We start from the raw sequence: 25292 nt of genomic DNA, 5'->3' as shown, positions 1-25292 counted from the left end.
GCCTTAAAATTTCACCCATAGGGCTACTAAATGGAGGAAAGGAATACAAAGAACAATGCATTTTGTTGTTGTTTGTTTTCCTAGCCAGCCAGGTATTGTATTGTATCAATGGCCAGCATTCCTTTCAAGTAGATGTTTTGAGAAATTGTGGGAGGACTGCAAAGCCATCCAATTCTTCAGTGCTGGATTGTTCAACAAGTGGCTTCAATTGACTGCCAGACCTACTTACTTTCCATGCATTAGCTTTCTCAACAAGCAACAATAACTGAAAACCAAAATAAAACAGAAATAATCACCCTTATTTTTCTTTTAGCTTCTTTAACAAAAAAAAAAAAAAAAAACCAACCCAAACCCTAAAGAATCCTGAATCAGATCAATGATGTCCTTTTTCTAGGAACATGAAAATCTCACAGTAGGACAATTAATGCAGCCTCATTCTTCTCCTCATGTTTTTCAGAAACTAGTTTTAAAGTTGTATTACCTTTTACAAATATTATTATTAGAGATCAAAGAACAGAACAAAGCCAATATTTCTCTTTTCAGGACAGTTAACTATCACTACGATTACAGAAGTAAATGGAATGATCAATAAAAATTCTTTATAGGAAATGTTTGCTATAGTTTTCTATCAGCTTGTTATTGTTTACTGCAATTGTTCTTTATGTTAGCAATATAGCCCATGACACAACATAACTAAAATAAACAAGATAAATACATAAATTAGGTAATTACATAAATAGAATGCAAGTGAGGAAATAAATATTTCAGCACTTGATTAGATGGTAAGAACCAACAGATTTTATCATTATCAGCATACTGACAGTATATGATAATAACAGTCTACTTCAGAGCCCTTGATAACTACAATTAGTGTTTCTATGTAATTATTGAACCTAATGGGATCCAAAAATCAAACAATACTTTATAGACAGAATACCTCACAGATTGATCTGCACTAAATTTTACACTTGATAAAATTTAAAAGTTGTTCTGTCATTTATCCTTGATCCTCATCAACAGCACTCATCACAAACCATTCAGTCTATTTAATATAGTTTTCTTTCAGTTCCTGTGCTAATCGGCTAACACCACAATTCTTTCTGAAGAATTAAAAAGAATTCTTATATGGCACAGTTGCATCATTTCTGTTCTTTAGGTATTCATCTTCTTGTCTTCCATTTGTAGTATCTGTTCTTTTGAACTTCTTTCATTTGAAAAACCTCCAGATAACTGCTAAAGAACAAAGCTGATAGCTAAGGTGATTTCCTAAGAGAAAAAAGGTCAACTGGCAGGGCTGTCTTTAAATTGCACAGATCAGTTGAAGCACTGACAATAATGTTAATAATATAAGAAAATTCTCAAGTACACCCAGAACTCTCAAGGGTCCAAGTCATACTACATTAACTCATACTCATACTCTGTAAAATTTGCACCATCTAAACTGATTAGTACATGATTAATTCATGGTGATAGAGTCATATAGGGATATTCCTCCTACAGATCAATAGCTCTAACTGGATAGAAAACCAAATCCATTGCATTGATGAAACCAGATATTAGCTGAAGAAAAGTAATGCTTATTTGAAGGTCAGCTTTCAGGCTGTTTTTTATTCTCAATTCTTATCACATATCTCTAATCTCTAGGCTTCTAAATCTTTTCCTGCCCATTTCTGGTTACCACAAAAATTAACCAGAGTTGTGGTTGGTTGCACATTCAGACTATGTTTGGCATTTTTTTGTCCATCTAATGCATCCTTTTCAAGTTTCTGGTATTTATTAATTTGCACATGGCACTGCATGTTTCTTCCAAACCTTCTTTTGTCCATTCATTTTACACATACAATGCTACCTTATAGTGATCTACAGTACAATAGTGATCTACTGTAAAATACTTTGGCCTATGGAAATAAAGCAATCATATGAATATAGCAAGTACATTCTCTTTCTCTTTCCCATCACCAAGAACAATATACATAGACTACTAAAATATCAAATCGTGTAATAATCATAATTATAATATTACTATGCTATATACCTTTGATATAAGCAATTATATAGCATTGCACTCACTATATTTTCATATGGGGAAAAATATAAGACATTTAAGCAGAATTTTTACTGAAATACATTCCGTTGGAACATACAACAGGGGACAGGAATAGTAAATGAATATTATTTTCTTGCTTTCCCACAGATCATATGGTCCTTTTTCATGGCGTTTTTTAATGCATAAATTATTCATTGAACAGTATGTGATGAGAAATAACATAACAAACCTGGATAGAAGAATAGAAATATAAAATAAAGTGATACTATAGGAAGGTCAGAGATCCTAGATTGTTTCTAGCTACTTTGTACTGCAGCTTTTATTTCAATTATTAGTAAGAAGTTTTTGCAAAAATGAAATTGAAACAAGGTTTACCAGTGGTTGCAGAAATCTTTTAGTCTCATGCAATAATTTTTGTTCTTGGATCAGCAGTGAGGGCTTGTGAAGCACACCGAAGAGATTGGCAGAATCCTACAGAACCCCTATGAAGAAGAAGATTGCTGGATTTCATTAGATGACCATACATAGTATACAACCAATAAATTATTCCATATTTTTCTTATCATTTGTCATTTAATTTATTTATTCTAGAAATTGTTTCAAGGAAACTAGTGTAGATGTAATGAAAGTTTATTTAATTATGAGATGATCAAGTAATTAATTAGTGCCAGTTTAATTAGTTAGTTAATTAATTTGTCCGGGGGGGGGGTGTTCTGAAGTTTGCTGAATTGCCATGAATTTTTCTGGATCCCATGATTCCGAAGGGAAGATAACGTGATTGAATTTCTTCTATGGGATTTTGCTAATAGTGATGCTACTGTCACCACTAAAGGTGAATCCTGCCTTTCAGAAACAGTTGGAAAAGTCTTCCTTCCTTTGTACAAATCCATAGAAATAATACACCTATTTGTCTGACTTATACATATCCATGTGGATGTTGGCTTATGCATTTACACTGAAAATACAAAAGGCAAAGTCATTTCAAACATTGATTATGGGGACAACTTACATTTTCGAAAGAATATAGTAGTACTCTTGACTTCAATCATAAATTGCAACAAAACCCTTCAAAAGTTCACTGCCCAAATCCCCCCTTTAGATATTGCTTTCTTTGTTGCAAAAGACATAGTTATAACAGTTGTAACAACCAGTAAGGCATTTTAGTGGAAAAGAGAGCAGAAGCCTGAGTTGGAGCAATTTTAGTTGGAGTCTCATAATGGTTGCTTTTTGTCCCAAAATAAGAACTGGCTAATTTAAAGGCAGTTTTTTTAAAGGCAGTTAAAGGCAGTTCTATGAAGCCATGGGTGAAATGCTACCGGTCCTAATGGTTCACCCGAACCGCTAGAAAAAATTCTATTGGTTTGCCCGAACCAGTAGTAAAAAAATGCTACCAGTTTAGGCGAATTGGTATTTCTGATGATCTGTGACATGTGATTTACATTAGCTAGAATCGTCAGATTTCCTGCTTTCTAGCTAATCTAAATTGCATGGCACAGCAGACACCCCTCCACTGTTCTACTTACCTTTGCAGACTCAGAAGGCTTCAAAATGCTCATTTTTTAGCACTGTGCAGGTGCGATTCAGGCACGCAAACGCACACACTCACCACACCTATAGCAGACTAGAGAGGACTTCACTGCTGCATGAAGCTCCTACAAATTTGAAATTCTAAACAGGTAAAACTCGAAAAATTAGAATATCATGCAAAAGTTCATTTATTTCAGTAATGCAACTTAAAAGGTGAAACTAATATATGAGATAAGACTCATTACATGCAAAGCAAGAGAGTTCAAGCCGTGATTTGTCATACTTGTGATGATTATGGCTTATAGCTCATGAAAACTCCAAATCCACAATCTCAGAAAATTAGAATATTGTAAAAAGGTGCAATATCCTAGGCTCAAAGTGTCCCACTCTAATCAGCTAATTAAGCCATAACACCTGCAAAGGGTTCCTGAGTCTTTAAATGGTCTCTCAGTCTGGTTCAGTAGGAATCACAATCATGGGAAAGACTGCTGACCTGTCAGTTGTGCAGAAAACCATCATTGACACCCTCCATAAGGAGGGAAAGCCTCAAAAGAATTGCAAAAGAAGTTGGATGTTCCCAAAGTGCTGTATCAAAGCACATTAATAGAAAGTTATGTGGAAGGGAAAAGTGTGGAAGAAAAAGGTGCACAAGCAGTAGGGATAACCGCAGCCTGGAGAGGATTGTAAGGAAAAGGCCATTCAAAAGTGTTGGGGACTTTCACAAGGAGTGCACTGATGCTGGAGTCAGTGCATCAAGAGCCACCACACACAGATGGATCCTGGACATGGGCTTCAAATGTCATATTCCTCTTGTCAAACTGCTCCTGAACAACCAACAACATCAGAAGTGTTTTACCTGGGCTAAAGAAAAACACACCTGGTCTGTTGCTCAGTGGTCCAAAGTCCCCTTTTCTGATGAGAGCAACTTTTGCATCTCATTTGGAAACCAAGGACCCAGAGTATGGAGGAAGAATGGACAGGCACACATTCCAAGTTGCTTGAAGTCCAGTGTGAAGTTTCCACTGTCTGTGTTGATTTGGGGAGCCATGTCATCTGCTGGTGTTGGTTCACTGTGCTTCATTAAGTCCAGGGTCAACACAGCTGTCTACCAGGAGATTTTGGAGCACTTCATGCTTCCTTCCGCAAAGAAGCTTTATGGGGATGCTGACTTTATTTTCCAGCAGGACCTGGCATTTGCCCTCACTGCCAAAAGCACCAAAACCTGGTTCAATGACCGTGAGCTTACTGTGCTTGATTGGCCAACAAACTCACCTGACCTGAACCCCATAGAGAATCTATGGGGCATTACCAAGAGAAAGATGAGACCAAACAATGCAGAAGATCTGACGGCTGCTATTGAAGCTTTCTGGTCTTTCATAACACCTCAGTAGTGTCACAGGCTGATAGCTTCCATGCCACGCCACATTGAGGCTGTAATTGCTGCAAAAGGGGCCCAAACCAAGTACTGAGTACATATGCATGCTTATACTTTTCAGGGCTCCGATATTGTTCTATGTACAATCCTTGTTTTATTGATTGCATGTAATATTCTAATTTTCTGAGATTGTCGATTTGGAGTTTTCATGAGCTGTAAGACATAATCATCACAATTATGACAAATCACGATTTGAACTATCTGGCTTTGCATGTAATGATTCTATCTCATATATTAGTTTCACCTTTTGCATTACTGAAATAAATGAACTTTTGCATGATATTCTAATTTTTCGAGTTTCACACGTATTATACTAAACAGAGATCTAAAGACATAAACCTGAGTTTTTGGAGATTGGAATATGCATAACAATACAGTAAATGTACTTAATCTTTCCTGAGGAATTTCCTTTACTTTGGATATATGGTACGCAGTAACCTATTCATAATGACAGTCAACATAATAAAAATTGGTGAACGGGAGACATGGAATTAATCAGTAGGACTATCTATTGATGGATGCTAGACAATATGTAAATAGTTACCCAAGGAAGAACTGATCTCAATTCAAATTAGAAGCAGCTAAGATGGCTTGGATGTTTCTGTAGCTTACTATGTTGAACAATATATGGGTTGCTAAATATGCAAAATATATATTCAATTTTAGAAGAGGATGCCCTACCTAAGTTAAAGTTACACTGAACCTGCAAAAATGAAGCTCAGAAACTGAGAAGATTCTAACAAAATAAAAAGCAGTCCAAGTTAAATCACAATGACATCTGCTCAAGAGAGCTAATATGTAGGCATTCTAATAGCCAAGAGCTTGAAACTTAAAACTCCTAGCATCTCAACAGTGATCAACTGCCTTACACCAAAGATTTTTTTATTCAAATATAACTCACTTACATGTATACTTTTTAATAATGAGATTTTTTTTTCAGACAAACCACCACTTAAGCTTGCATTCTCTGTCACATTAAGTTACTCTGATAGTGGGTCAACCAGCCTTTTTACATCATAGCAGCTTCAGGTAGATGTCTTGAGGAAATCTCTTCTAAAGGTTACTCTTTTGGCAAAATACGGTAACTTGCTGTTCATAGTATGAAAATCATTCTAGGTTTTTTTTTTCCAAAGAGGAGTCTTCTAGGGAAGGGCAATACATTTTATACCATAGTGGTTCAATGGTTAGAATGCAATATTGCAGGCTCCTGCCCACTGCCAGGAGTTTGATCCTGACCAGCTCAAGGTTGATTCAGTCTTTTATCTTTCTGAGGTCAATAAAATGGGGACTCAGATTGTTGGAAGCAATATGTTGACTCTGTAAACCACTCAGAGAGTGCTATAAAGTACTATATAAGTATATAAGTTTAAGTGCTTCTACTATTGCTATATTGTCCCACTAAGTAATGAATACGTTATTACTTTTGATTACTGCAATAACATCAGCATTCCCAAAATATAACGAATACATTTAGCACATATTACAATATAGGCATTGTACCTTGCACTAGATTGATCATAAATTCTTGATACATTTAGCTGACTTGTTCTATGCATGATCACAAGGTGGCTTCAAACTGATTGGGAGAGGATAGAAGCAAATTATGTTGTTTCTATTGTAGAATTTCCCATTCATAAGCTGAACTATAGCATTTGTATGCAAAGAAAGATGATTAAATATTATACTTGCTTTTTCATTTGTATCTTTCAACATTCCTTTAGGCTGGGTTAAGGAACCTTGTTCAATATTTTAAGATAGATGAAAATAGCAAATCTAATAAAGTATAAGCAATTACATTAGAAGAGGACAGGTGGAGCAAGGAAGCAATAGCAGCAAAATTAATAAGTGAAAAAGGAAGGAGCTGCACAAGTGTATAGACAAGCATAGTATCCATGTCATGTCCATTTTCCACAACTTCTAACAACCTTGTTGGTCCCTAGATGTTGAACATCTTGATGTGATGGCAAAAATATTCATTACCTAAGCTATTTATTCAAACATATTTTAGCTGCTAATAAGCACTAATTAGTTCTTTTGGAATCATTTTTAAGTTGGACTTCTCTTGACATTTTTTTTTTGAAACAGTGAAAAAGGTAGATTTTGCCATGAAATTTTATTATGAAACAATAGGCAGGCTTAATAAATTCTTCATTACTTTTGTCAGGTCTACTGCTATAAACTCCTTGGAGAGAAAGGGCTTTCCTTTTTATCACTGCAATATGTGATGCATGTTTCTCGCCCTAAATAAATTCACAAAACAGAAATTGATAAAACAAAGTCAGAAGGCAGAAACTCTGTTTAACAAAGTTAGGTTTTAGCAGTGCTCATGGTATACTGCAACTATGCGCTCAAGGCAGATAGAAAAACCTATGTAAGTGCTTTGACTAACAGTTCCCTATGAATTCTCATTATTGATAAAATATAAAAAAGGTCATTATTGGAAGGAGAAATCCCTCTTCCCAATAAGTAGAACATTATTTCACCTGAAGGTTATGTTTGCAAAAATATGGACTGTTCAGAATATGCATTCTTCCATGCATAGTAGGTATGCTATATAACATTGGCATATTCTATGAGAGCTGATTAAAAATATATAAGGCAATATAAAAACACTAAGAATGCACACCTCATTTGGATTATACACATGTCAAGCATGGCATGATTTAAAATTTGACATCTTAAGAGCTGGAGGCAATCAAAACTCCAATCTCTGTGCAGAGCTAAATAGGTACTTTTAGATGGTATTAGAATTTACAATATATTAATGAGAAAAGCTGAGTACCGTATTTCCCAGCTTGATTGATATTGTTGCTGAGAACACTCTGTTCACAGAAGGATTTTTGAAACCATATGAATTAAGCATAGAATCATTATCCAAATCAAACCTGTGCCTATTTAAAATAATAGACAGTATATTTAGAATCCTGCTGGTTTCTTTCCTCCTCCTCCTCCTCCTCCTCCTCCTCCTCCTCCTCCTCCTCCTCCTCCTCCTCCTCCTCCTCCTCCTCCTCCTCCTCCTCCTCCTCCTCCTCCTCCTCCTCCTCCTTCTTTTAAATAGCCAGACCTATTTTCAGTTTTTCTGCATTAGCCCTTACTTGTGATTAAAGTCACAACAGATCCCTGAATAACTGCTTTCAAAATCCCATTGTTTCCTTAGCCTTTAATATATTTTTTATTTTCAGGGTTAAAATGTCTTTTCCCTTGTGAAATATAGTCAATATCCAGTGTTTGCTTAGGGACAAAGTTAAAAGCCCAAATAATAGAATGAGGCAATAAAAGATGACATAGCACCAACATAACAAGCACCTTCACAGAGTTCTGATAGCAATATAATTACTACTAATCATGATATCCTCACATTAACCATGCATGGAAAGTACCCATTAATTTGTGTCAGGCATAAGTAGTAAGATGATATTACTTTGTTTTATGTTCATTCACAATGGAAAAGCAAGATGCAATGAGCAGGTAATAACACAACCTTCAATTTGCCCTTTTTAGCCTGGTGTAAAAGACACACATAAAAGTCCTATTTATATGCTTTCCACTGCTCATCCATAAAACTATTCACCATAAACTTGGATTAGATTTCTGACTGTGGGCTAGGGGGAAAGATTTTATTAGAGAACAGAAGGGATGTTACATGAACATGGATAAATGATCCCTGCAAAATGCAGAACAAGAGATGTATGCATTGTTTTTCTCTTGGGAGAAGCTAAGATGACCTTTAGAAAGCAAATTTAATCTTCCGGGGTTCCCTGTAAGTAATAATAATTTTGGATGGACAGAGCATAAGCAACCAGCTATTCAGCTAGAACAGATTATCTAAAGTACACAGCCACAGTATGACTAAAGAGTATCATCATTGAAGCCTTACCGTTCCTCCCAATAGACTAACTTCATCTATGTCTATGGGAAGCGGGATCAAACTTATGTCAGAAGCTTCACCTTTTTTTCTTTCATCACTGTGATGAGAGCAATAAGTTCCTGTGGAAGCTAACCTACATTTAACCATTCTTCAATCTGACGTTTCTACTGTAAATTATGTTGGCTTTCAACTTCACCTTGCAGAATCCTTAAGTTGCCTGGTTCAGAAACAGGAAGCCTTTACCAATTTAAAATGGCATTTTGCTGCTTGTTATTTGATTGGGATGAAATATTGGATGTTTCTGAGAATAATATATTTTACTTAGGAAATCATAACCTAAGTTTGGATAGTATGGGGTTTATGGCATGATAAAGTTAAAGTTAATGTGGACTTTATTATTGCACATGTCATATTTAGAATAATGAATAGATATAAATGCAGGTTATACTTGAAAACAGCTTTATAGATCTCAGCTCAAGAAACATATTCTAGAAAAGAAATGACAGATAAAGATAAGTGGTTGGCAAAGTGCAATTTACTGGAAAATTCGAAATCAAATGAAAAGAACAATTAATAGCAGTGGGCTATAGTTGTCAAAGTTCTGCCATTTACAGTTGTCTGAAAGATTTAAAATGGATAAAAAGACTTTAAAATCAGTTGTGTGCTGATGAATATATAATTCCTAAAACGTACACTTTTTGGTAAAATTTGACACAGGAAGAACAGGTTAATGAATATATGAAAAATGGGCTGAATATATGGATGTTATCAATGAAAAAGTATGTAGCTAAAAAGCTGAAATTTACATTCTGTTATTATATTAAAGAGAAATTGTATTAATGATGTATTGTAGGTACCTGGTATCAGAGAAATTAGACTATAAAGACAAATAAATGTGAATACATACTACCCAATATTTGGTGAATATATAAATAAAGCTTAAAACTGGATCCAAATGCATAATTTGATACAAATAATTTTAAACATCAATACTCAATTGAAGCTGAGACATTTCCTTATAGAAAAATGAACTTATGAATTATGGTTTAGTTGATGAGGTAGGATATACTGTAGAAAAAAAGCAACATGGTGTACTTTTAATCAGAGGGGTCAAATTTTACTTTTAGGTATAACTGTTTTGGAGAATATCAGAAGGCACTTTCTCATGTTTTCTTTACTTTTTGTTTTATTTTGCTTTGTTACCTTTTTTCTTGCACATTTTCTATTGGTTTGTGTTACCTGTTATACTCTAATTTAAAAATTTAACAAAATTATATTTTTTTAAAGAGAGAAGGGGAAAAAAGGCAGATGCAGGGCACCTGACTGAAGAAGATTGGCTTACTTTATATAGGTAGTGCTCAAATTATGAAGACAATTGGGTCCAACATTTCCATTGCTAAGCAAGATAGCTGTTAAGTGAGTTTTTTCCCATTTTATGATCATTCTTGTCATAATAATTTAGTAAATCACTGCAGTTTTAAGTAGTAACAGAGTTGTTAAGTGAGTCTGGTGTCCCCATTAATTTTACTTAGCAGAAGGTCACAAAAAGTGTTCACATGATCCCAGGACACTGCAATTGTGATCTTTTACTTTACTTTTTACTTTTACTTTTATTTAGATTTTTATACCGCCCCCTCTCCCCAAAGGGACTCGGGGCGGTGTACAGTCAAATAAAAACACATCAATAAATAGAAAATACAAACACAAAGAGGAGGCAATAAGAAACTGTACATATCTGAAGTAAAGTAGTTAAAAGCAATATTTAAATACCCTAAAAATACCCAAATAAAATATCTGCCAGGAGGTAGAATAAAACTATAAATGGGCCAGGCCGGCTAAACGGAACAGGTGAGTCTTCAGTTTTTGTCGAAAGGAGAGGAAGTCGGTGGTGGTTCTGATATCGGGGGGGAGGTCATTCCAGAGGGTTGGGCCCATCACAGAGAAGGCTCTACTCCTAGGCGCCGCCCGTTGGCATTGCTTAGTGGACGGCACCCGGAGGAGTCCTTCCCTGTGAGAGCGAATCGGTCGCAGGGAAGTGTGTGGTAGGATGCGATCCCGCAAGTACCTAGGTCCTGAGCCATGGAGCGCTTTAAAGATAGTAATTAACACCTTGAAACGCACTCGAAAGACCACAGGCAGCCAGTGCAGCTAGCGCAGGAGCGGCGTTACGTGGGAGTACCTAGTACTCCCCATAATAGCCCGCGCGGCTGCGTTCTGGACTAGCTGCAGTCTTCGAGCGCGTCCCAAGGGAAGCCCCATGTAGATCAATACATGTCAGTTGCCCAGTGTCCAAATTTTAATCAAATGACCACAGGAATGGTCATAAGTGTGAAAAAATGTGAAAAAGTGTGAAAAATGATGTACTGACCCTTTCTTTTCCAGTGTCATTATAAAAAGAAATAATCATAAATATACATATATAGAGAGCTAGTATTGAAGAGTCCTTATGTTGGAAAATATGATAGTGATAAAACATCTGACCCTTTACCAATCAATGAAAAATTACAGTTTAAAGCATATATATTTGAGAGTACTATGCAAATATGCCTATCCTCAGCTAACATTTCCTTTTCTCTGTCTCCAAAGTTTAGAGACTATAGGGTTTTCCCCCTGACACATGTACACTTTACTAAACACACAAAATAGTAGTTGTACTACTTTTTTTATAATTGTTTTGTTAAATTTAATTTTCAGTAAGAATGATTTCTCCTGCTACAATGTACTCTGCTTATTTCAGTGGCAGCTGTCACCTGTTGCTTTCTTGGGCCACGTATACTTTGAAATAAATCTAATTGGGTCACTTCTATCATATTGCGCTATTGCTAGATTGTAAGAAGTAAAAAGTTAAAGGATTCCTTGTTGGTTATGTCTGACTCTTGGGTATGGTGCTCATCTCCATTTCCTGAGCCAGAATTGCCTGAAGACAATTTCTGTGATGATGTGGTCAATATGGCTATATGCCAAAGGCACACAGAATGCTGTTACCTTCCCACCAAAGGAATACCCATTTATTTATTCACATTTGCATGCTTTCAAACTGCTAGGTTGGCAGAAGCTGGGACAAGTAATAAGAGCTCATCCCATTAAGCGGAGCTCTGGTCTCAAACCCAGGCTGTCAGCTTTCCAGCTGACAAGCTCAGTGTCTTTAACACTGAGTCATTGTACCCCCTCTCCAAATCAGTAAGTAAGAAGTACTTGGTAATTAAATGGATTTTGTTACTATTTTGCCGTTTAACTTCCTCTCAATCAACATGTAATCAATTGGAAACAGTGAGTTGTAATGACATTCTAATCAGAGATGTTTGATGAGGAAATTAGACTACTCACTTTATTATTCTTGATTAGAAGCAAATTATTTCTGGTAACAGTTGCCACTCTCCCTCTTTATTAGGAAATGATTAGAAACAAATCACTGTTAAAACAGCTGGCTTTTAATAATAGTTTTATTTGTGTCTATAATTACATGTATAGAATATCTTCAATCAGCTAATAAACCTTTTTCACCTGCACCCAATTTCACCCAGTCACAATTAAACAAACAAAATAATTTTATCAGGTACCATAGTAATTTTGATGGGCCTACGAGAAATAAAAGGAAATCTTTGTGAAGAGCATAGTAGAAAAAGATTATACCGTTAGCCCAATTTTTCTGAATGGCAGTCAATAATTTGGAATTAAAATATGTAACTAATCAATATGTAGAATTATATCTCTGCATGTCCTACCCAAAGTCAAGTATAAACAGGGCTAGTGGTAGGAGTAGTTGAAAAACGAGGAACTTTTGGAGAAAAAGTCTACCACAGATGCAATGGGTATATCTTAACTTGATTTTATTACTTTTATTACAAATACCAGAAAAGCCATTAGTTTTTTTTCTAAGTGACCACCAACCTCACAATCCATATAGACAGCAAATTTCAGGTTTAAATCTTGTTATCTGCAGATTATGTTTTGTCAGAGACTGAGAGCAAGACACTGGGGCAAGAAAGATACTTATACATTATTACTGTAATGGGTCAATCAGTTTCAGTCGCTTTGTTTCTCACTTTATTTTATCCATTTTCACATGGACAATTAATGCGGATCTTCTCAGGGTTCTTAAGTATTTTCAACAAATCAAAGGATTAATATGCAATATTGTCAACACTATCTGAGCTGTTGCTATTACATAATAATCTTTCATAATTAAGGGAAACTGGATTGGAAAGAAAATGACTGTGGTTTTAAATCTGGAGGAAGAAACATGTGCTATGGTGATGAATGCTTTATCTGTGTCTTTATCTCTGTCTCTGTGTCCCTGTCTTTATCTACTAGCCTGACGCTCCTTCTCTCTCTCTCTCTTCCCCCCATCTCTCTTCTATGTATCTATCATATATCAGAGAGAGAGACAGAGACAGAGACAGAGATAGACAGAGAGAGTCCTAAAAATGAAAATCAAGGGACACAAGAAAAATGGACTAAACATAATATAAAGGACAGAGCTTACTTAAAGCAGGAACAACCACCAGATCTAGAACTGACAATGAAGATAGGGTTCTTTTTTTCTTTTAGGGTTGAATATTATCAATAAAGGAATTAGCAGTTTGTTGGATCGGGTAATGAAAGGCACAAAAGGCTAGCGATAACAACAGCTCTTTATTAGTATAAGGACAGGCATCCACTGAATGCATGGTCAGGCAGCTCCCTTTTTAAAGGGGAGCTGTCCAGCGCTCCAGCCAATCAGGGGCCTCTCTGTTCCCATACAAATAAGAGGACCTGAGTGGAAACTACTATTGTCTTGCTGCAACACCAGGGGGGAAGGGAGTATCTAACACCCCTCTCCTCTAGGATGGAACATTCTAACGGGTGACGTAGTCACGCAGGTAGGCAGGTCTTTGTGTCGTCCTGCTGGACCTGCGCAGTTCAGTTGGTTGGTTCTTGTGCTGGTCGGCCGGACCTGCTGCCTCTCTGAACCCGTCCTATGGAACCCTCTGGAAACTTTCAGAGGCCTCAGCTGGAACTACCGGAGGTGGATCTTCCTGGGTCCCGTCGGAATCAGATAAGCCCTCTGACATTTCCCGTTCGGTCTGGGGTTGGTGTGGCTTGGCTTGCGGTGGTGTTGTTGGCGTTTGCCGGAGTGGGGAGTTTGCCACTCGTCCCCGGAGTTGGTCGATGTGCCTCCTCGAATGTTGTCCGTCTTCGAGCCGGATGGAGTAGGACCGCGGGCCTGAAACCCCGACAATGGTTGCAGGTATCCACAGGGTCCCCCCCCCATGTAATTGTGGGCGTAGACCGGGTCGCCTATGTTGAAAGTCCGAATTTTGCTCATGGAATCAGGGGGCATCTCCGATAACTAGTTGGGGTGTAGCTGGTCTAGGTGAGACCTGAGCTGGCCCATGAGGAGTTTGGCCGGGCTTCTGCCGGTGGTGGTGCTGGGTGTGATGTGCTGTATAAGCAGGTAGTGGTCTATTCACGTTTGCCAGTCGCCCAGGCCCATTCTGTTTAGGGCTTCCTTGGTAGACCTTACCATCCGTTCCGCCTGGCCATTTGATGCTGGATGGAACAGAGTGACTAGGGCATGTCGGATTCCCTGTGCCACTAAGAATTCTTTGAATGATTTGGCTGTGAATTGTGGGCCGTTATCTGATACCAGCACATCGGGAAATCCGTAGGTCGTGAATAGCCTGGTGGATGGTGGATGGATGTCATCAGGGCTACCTCCAGCCACTTTGAGAAAGCGTCAATGATTATGAAGAATGTCTGATCATGAACTGGGCCAGCAAAATCTATGTGGATCCTGGACCACGGTGCTTGGGGTCGCTCCCATTCTTTTGTGGGCGCCTCTGGGGGAATCGGTCTGGACTCTTGGCAGGGTGTTCATGTGGCTACCCACTCCTGTATGTCACAGTCCAAATTGGGCCAGCACACATAACTTCTTGCCAATGCTTTCATCCTCACAATTCCCAGGTGACCCATGTGCAGAGCCTCTAACACGGCTACTCATAGTTGCTTGGGAATGACTACCCTGTCCCCCCACAGTAGACAACCCCTCATGGCTGACAGTTACTCCCGCTTTGCAAAATACAGTTTGAATTCAGCTCCAACCGGCCCCTTGGGCTACCCCCTCCACACCCAGTTCAATGTTTGTTTGGCGTGGGACGTCGCTGGAGGAGATGCGGCCCGAGTCTAGGCAGTTGAGCAGGAGTACCATGGCCTCGGGGGTGGGGTCGGCGAGCAGGTCTGTTAGTGGGCATTGGCTTAGTGCGTCGGCGTGTCCCAGTGTGGTGCCTGGATGGTGGAATATGCCGCCAGGAAGATAGTTCATCGGGTCATGCGGGGGGAAAGTGATACTGGTGTCAGGCGGTTCCCAGCCAATAGTCCCAACAGGGACTTGTGGTCGGTCACCAATTTGAAATCCCTGCCATACAAGTACTCGTGGAACCGCTTGATTCCTGCCACTGCAGCCAGGGCTTCACGGTCCAACTGGCTGTAGTTCTATTCGGCGGCGGACAATGTCCTCGAGTAAAATGCGATGGGGGCTTCTGTGCTATTCGGCATCCGGTGGCTCAGGACCACACCGACGCCAAAAGGGGAGGCGTCGCAGGTCAGAACCAGGGGCAGGGTCTGGCTGTATTGCACCAAGAAAAATTCCACTGATAACAGTCCCTTCACGGCGGCGAATGCCTTAGCCTCGGTCCTCCCCCATGTCCACTCCACGTTCTTCACTACAGGCGGTGGAGTGGTTCAGCAACCATCGCTTTCTGCTTGAGGATCACGCTATAAAAGTTAAGGAGCCCTAGGAACACCTGGAGTTCGGTCTGATTCGTTGGAGTAGGGGCTTCCCTAATAGCTCTGATTTTCTGGTTAGTCGGGTGGATCCCGGAGCCATCGATCATGTAGCCCAGAAATTCTACCCTGGGTACATTTATTCTGCACTTTTCCTTTTATAGGCAGAGGCCCTTGTTCCTGATTCTGTCTAGTATGGCGCGAACCCGTTTTAAAAGTTGCACTTTGTTTGCAGTGGATACCAATATGTCATCGAAATAGGGGACGACTCCTGGTATCCCCTGCAAAAGTCGCTCCATAATACTTTGGAACAGCCCAGGGGCGATACCAACGCCGAATTATAGGCGGTTACATTTGAACGCCCCCCTGTGCCTTACGATTGTTTGGGCCTCCGCAGTGGCACCATCTACTGGCAGCTGCTGGTACACCTGCGCCAAGTCCAGTTTTGCAAATATTTTTCCCGGGCCCAGGGAATGCAACACATGCTGGACTACGGGTATGGGGTACGCGCTTTGTTGTAACCCCTTGTTGATTGTGCATTTATAATCAGCGCACAATCTGACAGACGGGCTTAACCGGGGTCACGATCGGCATTTCCCAGTGGGCGTGATCGACTGGTTCGAGGATTCCCTGGCTCACCAGTTTGTCAATTTCTTTATCGATTTTTGGTCGGAGGGCAAAAGGCACTCTCCTAGGCTTTAGCCGAATTGGTGCCACATTTGGGTCTAGGCTAAAGGAAATAGGGACCCCCTTGTATTCACCCAGGCAAAGGGACAAAGACGTCCTCGAACTCCTTAAATTTAGTTTCTGCGGCATTCCCGATGGCAGTAGCAGCTGGTGTTTTTCCCGTCTCATTCAGGGTGTTTACTTCGGCTATTACCATCTCCAATGCCTGAAACCAGTCCAGTCCAAAAAGGCTTTGGAGATAGTCCCGGACCACGATTGCCTGTAGTTCCTTAGTGATCTGTTTGTAGCACACTCTGAAAGTGCCTTGGCCCATGAGAGGAACCAGGTTCCCCTGGTAATCCCGCAGGCGGACATCTGGGCATCTGAGGTCCTTCTTTTGTATGGTCGGGACCGTCTACTTCAGGACCAACCATGAGATGATTGTCAGAGACAATCCGGTGTCAATCTCCACCTCGCAAGGGGCGCCTTCAAGGAAAACGGTGACCTTTAGTTCTTTGGGGTGGCTGGTTCGGATATGCCACACAGGAACCGTGATGTTTGGTTTCCTGATGCGACCCTGGCATCCCTGGGCCGTTGCCGTGAGGTTGGCTATCTGGTCGCCGGTTTCTGTCCTCCTGGGGGGCCTCTTGTTGGGTCTCTGTCTCCGGTTCGGTCCCTTCTTTGCTTTTTTGGGGCAACCAGTAGCTGCAGGGAACTCGCTGCGGCACATTCTGGCAATGTGTCCCCTTCGCTCGCACCGCCAGCACGTCACGTCTCAGAAACAGCAGGATGCTCTAGCGTGATCGCCTCCGCAGCTGGCACAGGGCAGGCCCAGCAACTTGAATTTCCGTGCTGGTGTTTCATGGCTATTGTCCATGCAGTAACTGCTTTCCTCGTTGCTCTCAGAGCTCTCAGACTCAGTGGCCTTGCGGTGGACATGGGCGCTCATGGGTGCCTCCGTGGGTGCGTGGAGGTATTGGAGGGTTGACCTCGTCTGACCTCTCTGACCTCGTCTGACCTTGCCTCATTGAGAGCGATCTGGAGGGAAAGGTTGGATCTCGTCAGCAGCCTCACCTGTAGAGCCCAGTCTAGGACTCCCATTATGATTCAATCTAAGAGAATATTGTCCAGTTCACGGAATTCGCAATGGGCTGCGGCTTTCCAGAATGCTGCTATGTACTCATTTATCGACTTGCCTTCCATCTGGTTCCGCATGTTGAAGTGGTATCGCCGAACATACTTGGACAGCTTCAGGGCGTAGTGGGTCTTCAACGTCTGTTGCAATGCGGACCAGGAGACAGCGTGCAGTGGCAGCGGCTCGGAGAGATTTTTGGCAGTCTCCAAAACTTCTGGGCCATGGTAACCCAGGAATAGGTTCTTTTTCTGGGCTCCAGGACGCCGCCGAGATCGTTCGCCTCCAGGAAGACTTCGAAACGCAGTAGATACACATCCCAATCATCCATGGCTGGATTGAACGAGGAGGTTGGGCGTAAGTGGCCATTATGATTTTTTCTGGGTTTGTAATGGCCCTCCTGTTGCCTTCCTGCGCTCCGGGCTGAATGCTGCCTTGTGATCAAGCTCTTTTGTCAGTGAGTTTTGCTCTTTTGTCCGCCTAATTGCCTTCCAATCCCATCTTCGTCGCCAGTGTTTGATCGGGTAATGAAAGGCACAAAAGGCTAGCGATAACAACAGCTCTTTATTGGTATAAGGACAGACATCCACTGAATGCATGGTCGGGCAGCTCCCTTTTTAAAGGGGAGCTGTCCAGCGCTCCAGCCAATCAGGGGCCTCTCTGTTCCCATACAAAAGAGAGGACCTGAGTGGAAACGACTATTGTCTTGCTGCAACACCACTGTGGGGAGGGAGTATCTAACACAGTTAAAAGCTACATTACCAACTAAAACTTGGTAATATAGCAATGGAAAAGATATTCAGATGCCAGCATGTGTCTATGCCTACAAAGATCAGAATTTGCAAGCAAAAGCAAGCCATACATTTCTGAAACAATAGCTGACTATGGGTACATTTGTGAAACATGAAGCAAAACAGAAATAGTCATGATTACAGTTCCACAGCTTTAAGCAACTTGACAGGTTTAGGATGCTTTCTTCCACTTAGAATGTTCAAAGCATTGTTGTGGTCAGAAAAAAAGTTAGAACCCAATAATTCTAGCAGGGCGTAATGATTTTAAATAGTCAAGAAAGGAAGGATAATCACAATCGTTTCTTTGTAAGAAATTGACATAGAGAAATTGAGGAGAAAATATTTTTTTACCCAAAGAGAAAGACTGTTTCAAAGTCAATATATGTCTGCAATTTATCTTAAAAGAAGACAACATTTGAGGAATGTTGAAGACCAATCTTGAAGAATATTATGTCCAGTAACCAATCAAGCAAGAGTCCATTGAGTGATAATAGAATTTTACAGCCTCTAAAAATAATCCTGAAATATTTGCAGTTTCTTATTTGAACTGGTGATGAAAACAGCTGGAAATGATTCCTTATCTAAGAAGATGGGTGAACAACTACTTGAATTGGATCTGGAAAACTCAAAAGGCTGCTGATCAAGAGGATACAATATATAGAAGATCACAATCTGAATTCCAGAGTTGTTCACTGACTGTTTTGTTTTCATTGGAAACCTTAGAAAATGAATCCATTCTACCTGAAATTCCATCTGGAATAGGAGAACTCATAATATGCACTCAGCACCTTCTATTTTTCATTGCCACTTTCAACAGTCTATCATTCTCATTACTACATGTTGAAGCAGTCACTTAATGTAGCTTTTCATGGATTTTGTTTGCAATTCTGATCAGTGACCATAATAAAAATATTCATTTATATCCACTTAGCATTTAAAAAAAAATAAAAATAAAAATTTCAACCTACCATCTGTTGCCTTCCATTTCCTCCCTCAATCATCAAAATGTAGTGGACTTTATATTATTGTATAGGTTGATTTTCAATGACTCAACTTTATGTATGTTTCTGTTGAAACAAATGGAGACAAAAGTACAGGTAGTCCTCAACTTACAACAGTTCACTTTTAGTGACCATTCAAAGTTCTAATGGCACTGAAAAATGTGATTTATGATCATATGTCACCCTTACAACCATTACAACATCCCCCTGGTCACATGATCAAAATTCAGATGCTTGGCAAATGGTTCATATTTATGATGGTTGCAATGTCCTGGGATCATTTGATCATTATTTGCAACCTTCTGAAAAGCAAAATCACTGAGGAAGCCAGATTCACTTAACAACCTTATTACTAACTTAACAATGCAGTGATTCTCTTAATAAATGTGGCAAGAAAGGTCGTGCAATGGGGCAAAAATCACTTAACAAATGTCTCACTTAGCCAAAGACATTTTGGACTTAATTGTGATTGTAAATCAAGGATTACCTGTGTTGTATTTCCCCCCAAAATGTATCTGTCATTCCAATGCAATGACAAATAACAAACACAACCAAGAAACATAAAAAGACAAGTATCTACTATAGTATGAATGTGTCTCGAACATAGGAATGATACTATATTAGTACCTAGCATAATATCTATGGAAAGTAATATCTAGTACATAAAATAATAACAGCACTGATTAGGTTACCTAATTGGTTAATGAAATGTCTGCAGTCAAGCAAACAACCTAGATTCACCACAAATTCCATGTTTCAATCTTGAGTGACAGACACCTGTTAGAAGTATAACAAGCTGCAGTGTCAAATAGCTGATAAAAAATTGGCTGTTTACAATTCACGATAGTGCTTATCCCTAAGAAGTCAAGACCATAATCACTTAGTTTAGCAAGTTGTAGGTATGGCTTCTGCAAATTGGATTACAAGTAAATCAATGAAGTTATTCTCTTACATGTTAAATTACAATATTAATATATTCCTCTACAAGTGGTATATTTGATACAAGCTTGGGATGGAGTAACCAAGCTGCCTAATTAAACAGACTCCCTTGTTTCAGTTATTCAGAGCAGAACCTAACTAGGCACAATCTGCTTTTGAACAGGTCCCAACTTCCATTCAAGTTTATCTCTATGTCAGCTGGTTTCCATTCCCACATCATCACTTTTAGAGAAAAGAAGTAGTGTAACAAGCAGTGCAAGACTCTGGTGAAGGCAGCAGAATATAATCAAATCCCATTTTCATCAGAGCAGTAATGTAGAGAAGACACGTGTCTTTTTTCCATCAGGGATCATGGCATTGAACCACAATGCCCCTGATCTCCAATGGAAAATAATGCTGTCAGCAACATTTACAACTAGGGAGAAATCTGCTGAAAGAATAATTCCCCCTAAGAGATATTTGGATAACATCATCTATTTACAGAAATGGGGGATAATATTTCAGTTTCTACTGGAATGTTTTTGCTTCTGCAACTGTCTCCTTTTCAACAAGGAACTTTTTTCCCCTTTTTATTTCCCTTGAGAAGGAGACCAGTATAAAGGCTAGCAGGGGCCGGTGAAAAATCATGCCTTTTGAATGCATGAAACCTCCCTGGATTTTCCAAATCTTCAGCAGAAGTGTTCAAATATTAGGTTTTTAAGTGAACAGCAATTATTAAGTTATCTCTGAAACAAATTAACAAAACTTTTATTTTATTTTATTTTTATATTAAAGTATCTTAATGGCATCTAATGACAACACAGCTAATGGCTAATTTAATCAGAATTTGCAAAATTTCATTTAGCTGTAATTGGGACCTAACTTTAGAAGCTCCACAAGCCTGCCTTAGGAAACATGAATGTGATTGGCAAATATTATTTAACAACTTCTTGATTTTCCCAAATGTTGTAGAAATTCCAGGGATTGATGAATCATTCCAGTACAAACCCACTCATCCATTCTATGCTTATTTCTACATTGATCTATGGACTGAAACAGAGTGTGTGATCCACAAAAAGCTCCATATGTAGATGTGATATAGATAGTCCTCAACTTACAGCCACAATTTAGCCCAAAATTTCCATTGCTAAGCAAGACAGTTGTTAATTTACAGCCTTTAAGTGAATCGTACAGCTGTTAAGTGAATAAGTAGTTATTAAGCAAATCCACCTTCTCCCATTGCCTTTTCTTGATAGAACCAGGGAGGTGATCATATGGCCCCTGGGCAGTGCAACTGTCATAAATGCATTACAGTTGCCAAGCACCTGACTTTGGATCACGTGACCATGGCACTGCTGCAACAAACACAATGTGAAAATTGATCGGGTAACTTTTTTCAGTGCCACTGTAACTTTGAACCATCATTAAACACATAATTATAAGTCTAGCACTACCTGTATTTGGGTGGGGGGAAGGCAGGTCCAAAAGATACATTTTAACATAGACAAAGCCTTTAAATTAAGTTCAGGATAGTAGAAAAAAAGACAATGAGGAATTGATAATTGATTTTAGTCTGATGTTTGTTCCAAAAACAAAAGCCAGGACAGCTAATAAAGACTAAACGTTTTCCAGTATCCCTATTAAATACTAGGAAATTTGCTTTTTTATCATTTTCTTCTAAGCAACTAAGTTCTTTTCTACCAGTTATACTTTAGCATTATCTCCAAGTTTTATAGAATTTCAACCCAAATAATAATCTCAGAAACTTCTATTAAATAATTCACATAGCCCAGTTCTAGATTTGGATATTGCATCCAAAATTTAATTATTTTTCCCCAAGTTTCCCTCCAGACTAAATCCAGCACAACAGACAATGCATGAATTATTTCTTTCATCTGCTGCACAGTTATAAAGCATGATTAAACTATATACCTGTACCTATATACCCATATTCTCAGTAGATAAGGAATTCATTGTTACAAAATGTAATAATGGGGCCATTAGCTTAGATGACTATAGAAATTGGTGGAAGATAGATCAGTTGGTGGAAGATAGAACAGTTTTAAGTTAGGAAAGGTAAAAGAACCTGTACTTTAAGAGATAATATTCTTCTGAATATCAGTTCCTGAAACTGTACAAAGAATTGTTTCATTGTTGTCCTGCTTATAAGCTTCTAGGGGTATCTGATTCTTTGGATGTTCTTATCTCTAATTACTTTCTTACCTACTGTGATCTTCCATTATACATTGCTCAGAATTATATTTAATATGGAATCATGGTAAACTGTACAACAGCATCTTAAGTCACATACAAATCCTCCTTCCCTATATCATGAAATCTGTGGAGCCAAAAACAAAAAGAGATTATCTTGCATTATGTTATTTTTCTTCTTCTGAATTATATTGCATTATTATTATTTCACTGAATATGAAAATTTGAAATCTGTGTCCTCTTAAATCTCTATGGAGAATATTAGGACAACCGCTGAGTAAAGAGTTTGTGAGGAAGGAATCAAAATTGGTGAGGTAACTGCTTCTAATTGCCCTCTTCTTTAAAATACTGCTGACCCTATTTAACAGTACCGTACTTAACAATTGGCTACTAATCACTTTACTCAAGTTGCCATGACAGGCTGCTACTAAAAGAAGATAAGTTGTAATGGGTTTAAAGACTTTAAGGTACTAAAAGCTTATCACTTAGGCCACTCAACTGAGGGAGTCAATAAACAGAAGGAAAACTAAGCTGAAAACTTTTAAAAATCAAATGTTCTCATCCATTGCTGTTCACAGAATGCCCTGTCCCAAATTAAGATGGAAAAAAAGAGTAATTGATAGACATGAACATTTGATTACATTAGGGGTAAATATTTCCATATTGCATCTTTTCATTACGGAGCTTCAGAACAAACATTAATAGCAGGCATAAGAAGCAGGCAATAGAAGATCCCAAGGGTTGGCTATAAATAATAATAGAAATAGAAATACATAGAATTCTTTATTGGCCAAGTGTGATTGGACACACAAGAAATTTGTCTCTGGTGGATAAGCTCTCAGTGTTTTCATACAAACAGCAAATGATAAATCATCATAATCATAAAACAAAATCATCATAAATCATCACAAACTGAGTGATAGTCATAGGATACTAAATATGAAACAACATGAATCATAATAGGATACTAAATAAGATAATCAAATCATGAGATACAAACAACAAAATTATAGTCATATATGAATTCATCCTTCATAACGTATTCATCCTAACATGATATACAGTAGAACTGTATATTTATGGGCTATTTTAAAGCTTTGTCATCCATCTCCCCTTCATGAATGGTAGTAGAACAACAATTTAATAAATTAAATTATATTATTTTTAAAATTAAATATTTTACATCTCTGAGATACAGATGAATCAGTGTTAGATGCTGCAGTGTTAGATGTTTATGTAGGATGAGATTATGGCTTGCTCATGAAGCAAGATTTTCAGCTGATGTAGAGGAGTGGCAAGATTTTCAGCTGATGTAGAGGAGTGGCAGCAGCTTCTGTGACAGCAGACTGGGGAATGAGACAAAAAATTTTGTGGAAAGCATATAAGAGAGAGAGAGAGAGAGAGAGAGAGAGAGAGAGAGAGAGAGAGATTTGCAAGGAAGATTTTTTAACTGCAAACGGCTTTAGATGCAGTTCCTTTTCCTATAGTTATTAGTAGTGTACTTCGATCTATCATATTTCAGAGAATCCATGGCAGTTAAATAAAGTTTTAAACTCGGTTGGGTCTAAATGCAATGCAATTTACAATGTACCTGGAACATAATAAGTTGGTTTCCATTGTTATAGCCAAGACTTCATCTCTTCTGAATGTTATGGTAACTTTAATTATAGATCTTATGTATCTACCATTTCCCAACCTTAGAGTTACAAATCCCTTTTTATTATTTTCTACACACATACATGAACAAACATGCATATTGTTTAAATAATTTAAAAATAAAAAAATATGTGCACATAAAACAGTATTAATTAAATAATTCAATGAGTGGAGACAATATATGTAGCTAAAGATTGAATTATGGAGTTTTTCTTATACTCCTTGAGGTTGTGTGGTTGTTTGCAGAAGTTTCATTATACAACTAAGTAACACCATCAGTGCGAGTTTGCTGGGATACAAAGCCAATAACTTTCTAAGCTGCATCAACAGAGGGATAGAATCAAGATCACATGAAGTGTTACTACCATTTAGAATGCCTTGGTAAGGTAATACTTGGAATATTTCATCCAGTTTTGTTGCCACGATGTAAAAATATGTTGAGACACTAGAAAGAGTGCAGAGAAGAGCAACAAAAATGATTAGGGGACTGGAGGTTAAAACATATAAAGAATGGTTGTTGGAATTGGTTATGTCTAGTTTAATAGAAAGAAGGATTAGGGGAGACATGATAGCAGTGCTCGAATATCTCAGGGGTTGCCACAAAGAAGAGGGAGTCAAGCTATTCTCTAATGCACCTGAGAACAGGACTAGGAGCAATGGATGGAAACTAATCAAGGAGAGAAGCAACCTAGAACTAAGGAGAAATTTCCTGACAGTTAGAACAATTAATCAGTGGAACAACTTGCCTCTACCACTGGAATGCTCCAACACTGGAAGTTTTAAGAAGAGATTGGACAACCGTTTGTCTGAAGTGGTGTAGGGTTTCATGCCTAAGCAGGGGGTTGGACTAGAAGACCTCCAAGGTCCTTTCCAACTTTTCTATTCTATTCTATTCTATTCTATTCTATTTTTATCTGTTGAGAGAGAACCTTTATCACTATGAAGTGATAAATCATAAATATAGTGATGGTATTCAGTTATATATCTCTGCTTTGGATTATATAAATGATGGTATTAAGGTTCTTATCAATGCCTGGAAGTAGGGTAGATTTAGATGGGGGCAGCAGACTGCAATTAATCTTGCAAGTCTTGAATAGTTGTGAGCTTTTGAACCCTTTGGATCCGGACACCTTCTTGCTTGGTATAGATTAGCAATTCCCCAGACAGAGTTGGTACACAATCTAGGGGATTTTCCGGCATTCACAGCTCCTGCTTGAGGAGCAAGTAGTAGTTGCCCTTTGCACAAATTCATCTTAGTTACACCAGTTTCTAAAT

The 25292-nt window shown here is 38.6% G+C and overlaps 1 long non-coding RNA gene across 1 annotated transcript; it reads right to left on the bottom strand.

Moving 5' to 3' along the window:
- Positions 1–278: 278 nt before the first annotated feature.
- LOC309392835 lies at positions 279–22495 on the bottom strand. The gene is made up of 4 exons (XR_014175502.1): positions 22374–22495; positions 19200–19298; positions 2423–2529; positions 279–1266 (listed from the first exon to the last, which is right to left on the bottom strand). It is a non-coding gene; the product is annotated as an uncharacterized lncRNA (long non-coding RNA).
- Positions 22496–25292: the final 2797 nt, after the last annotated feature.

This window comes from Natrix helvetica (genome assembly GCF_964273705.1).
Source record: "Natrix helvetica genome assembly, chromosome: 5".
Taxonomy (NCBI): Eukaryota; Metazoa; Chordata; class Lepidosauria; order Squamata; family Natricidae; genus Natrix; species Natrix helvetica.
Note: the sequence above shows the minus strand (reverse complement) of the source record. Positions and strands in the feature narration are given on the sequence as shown.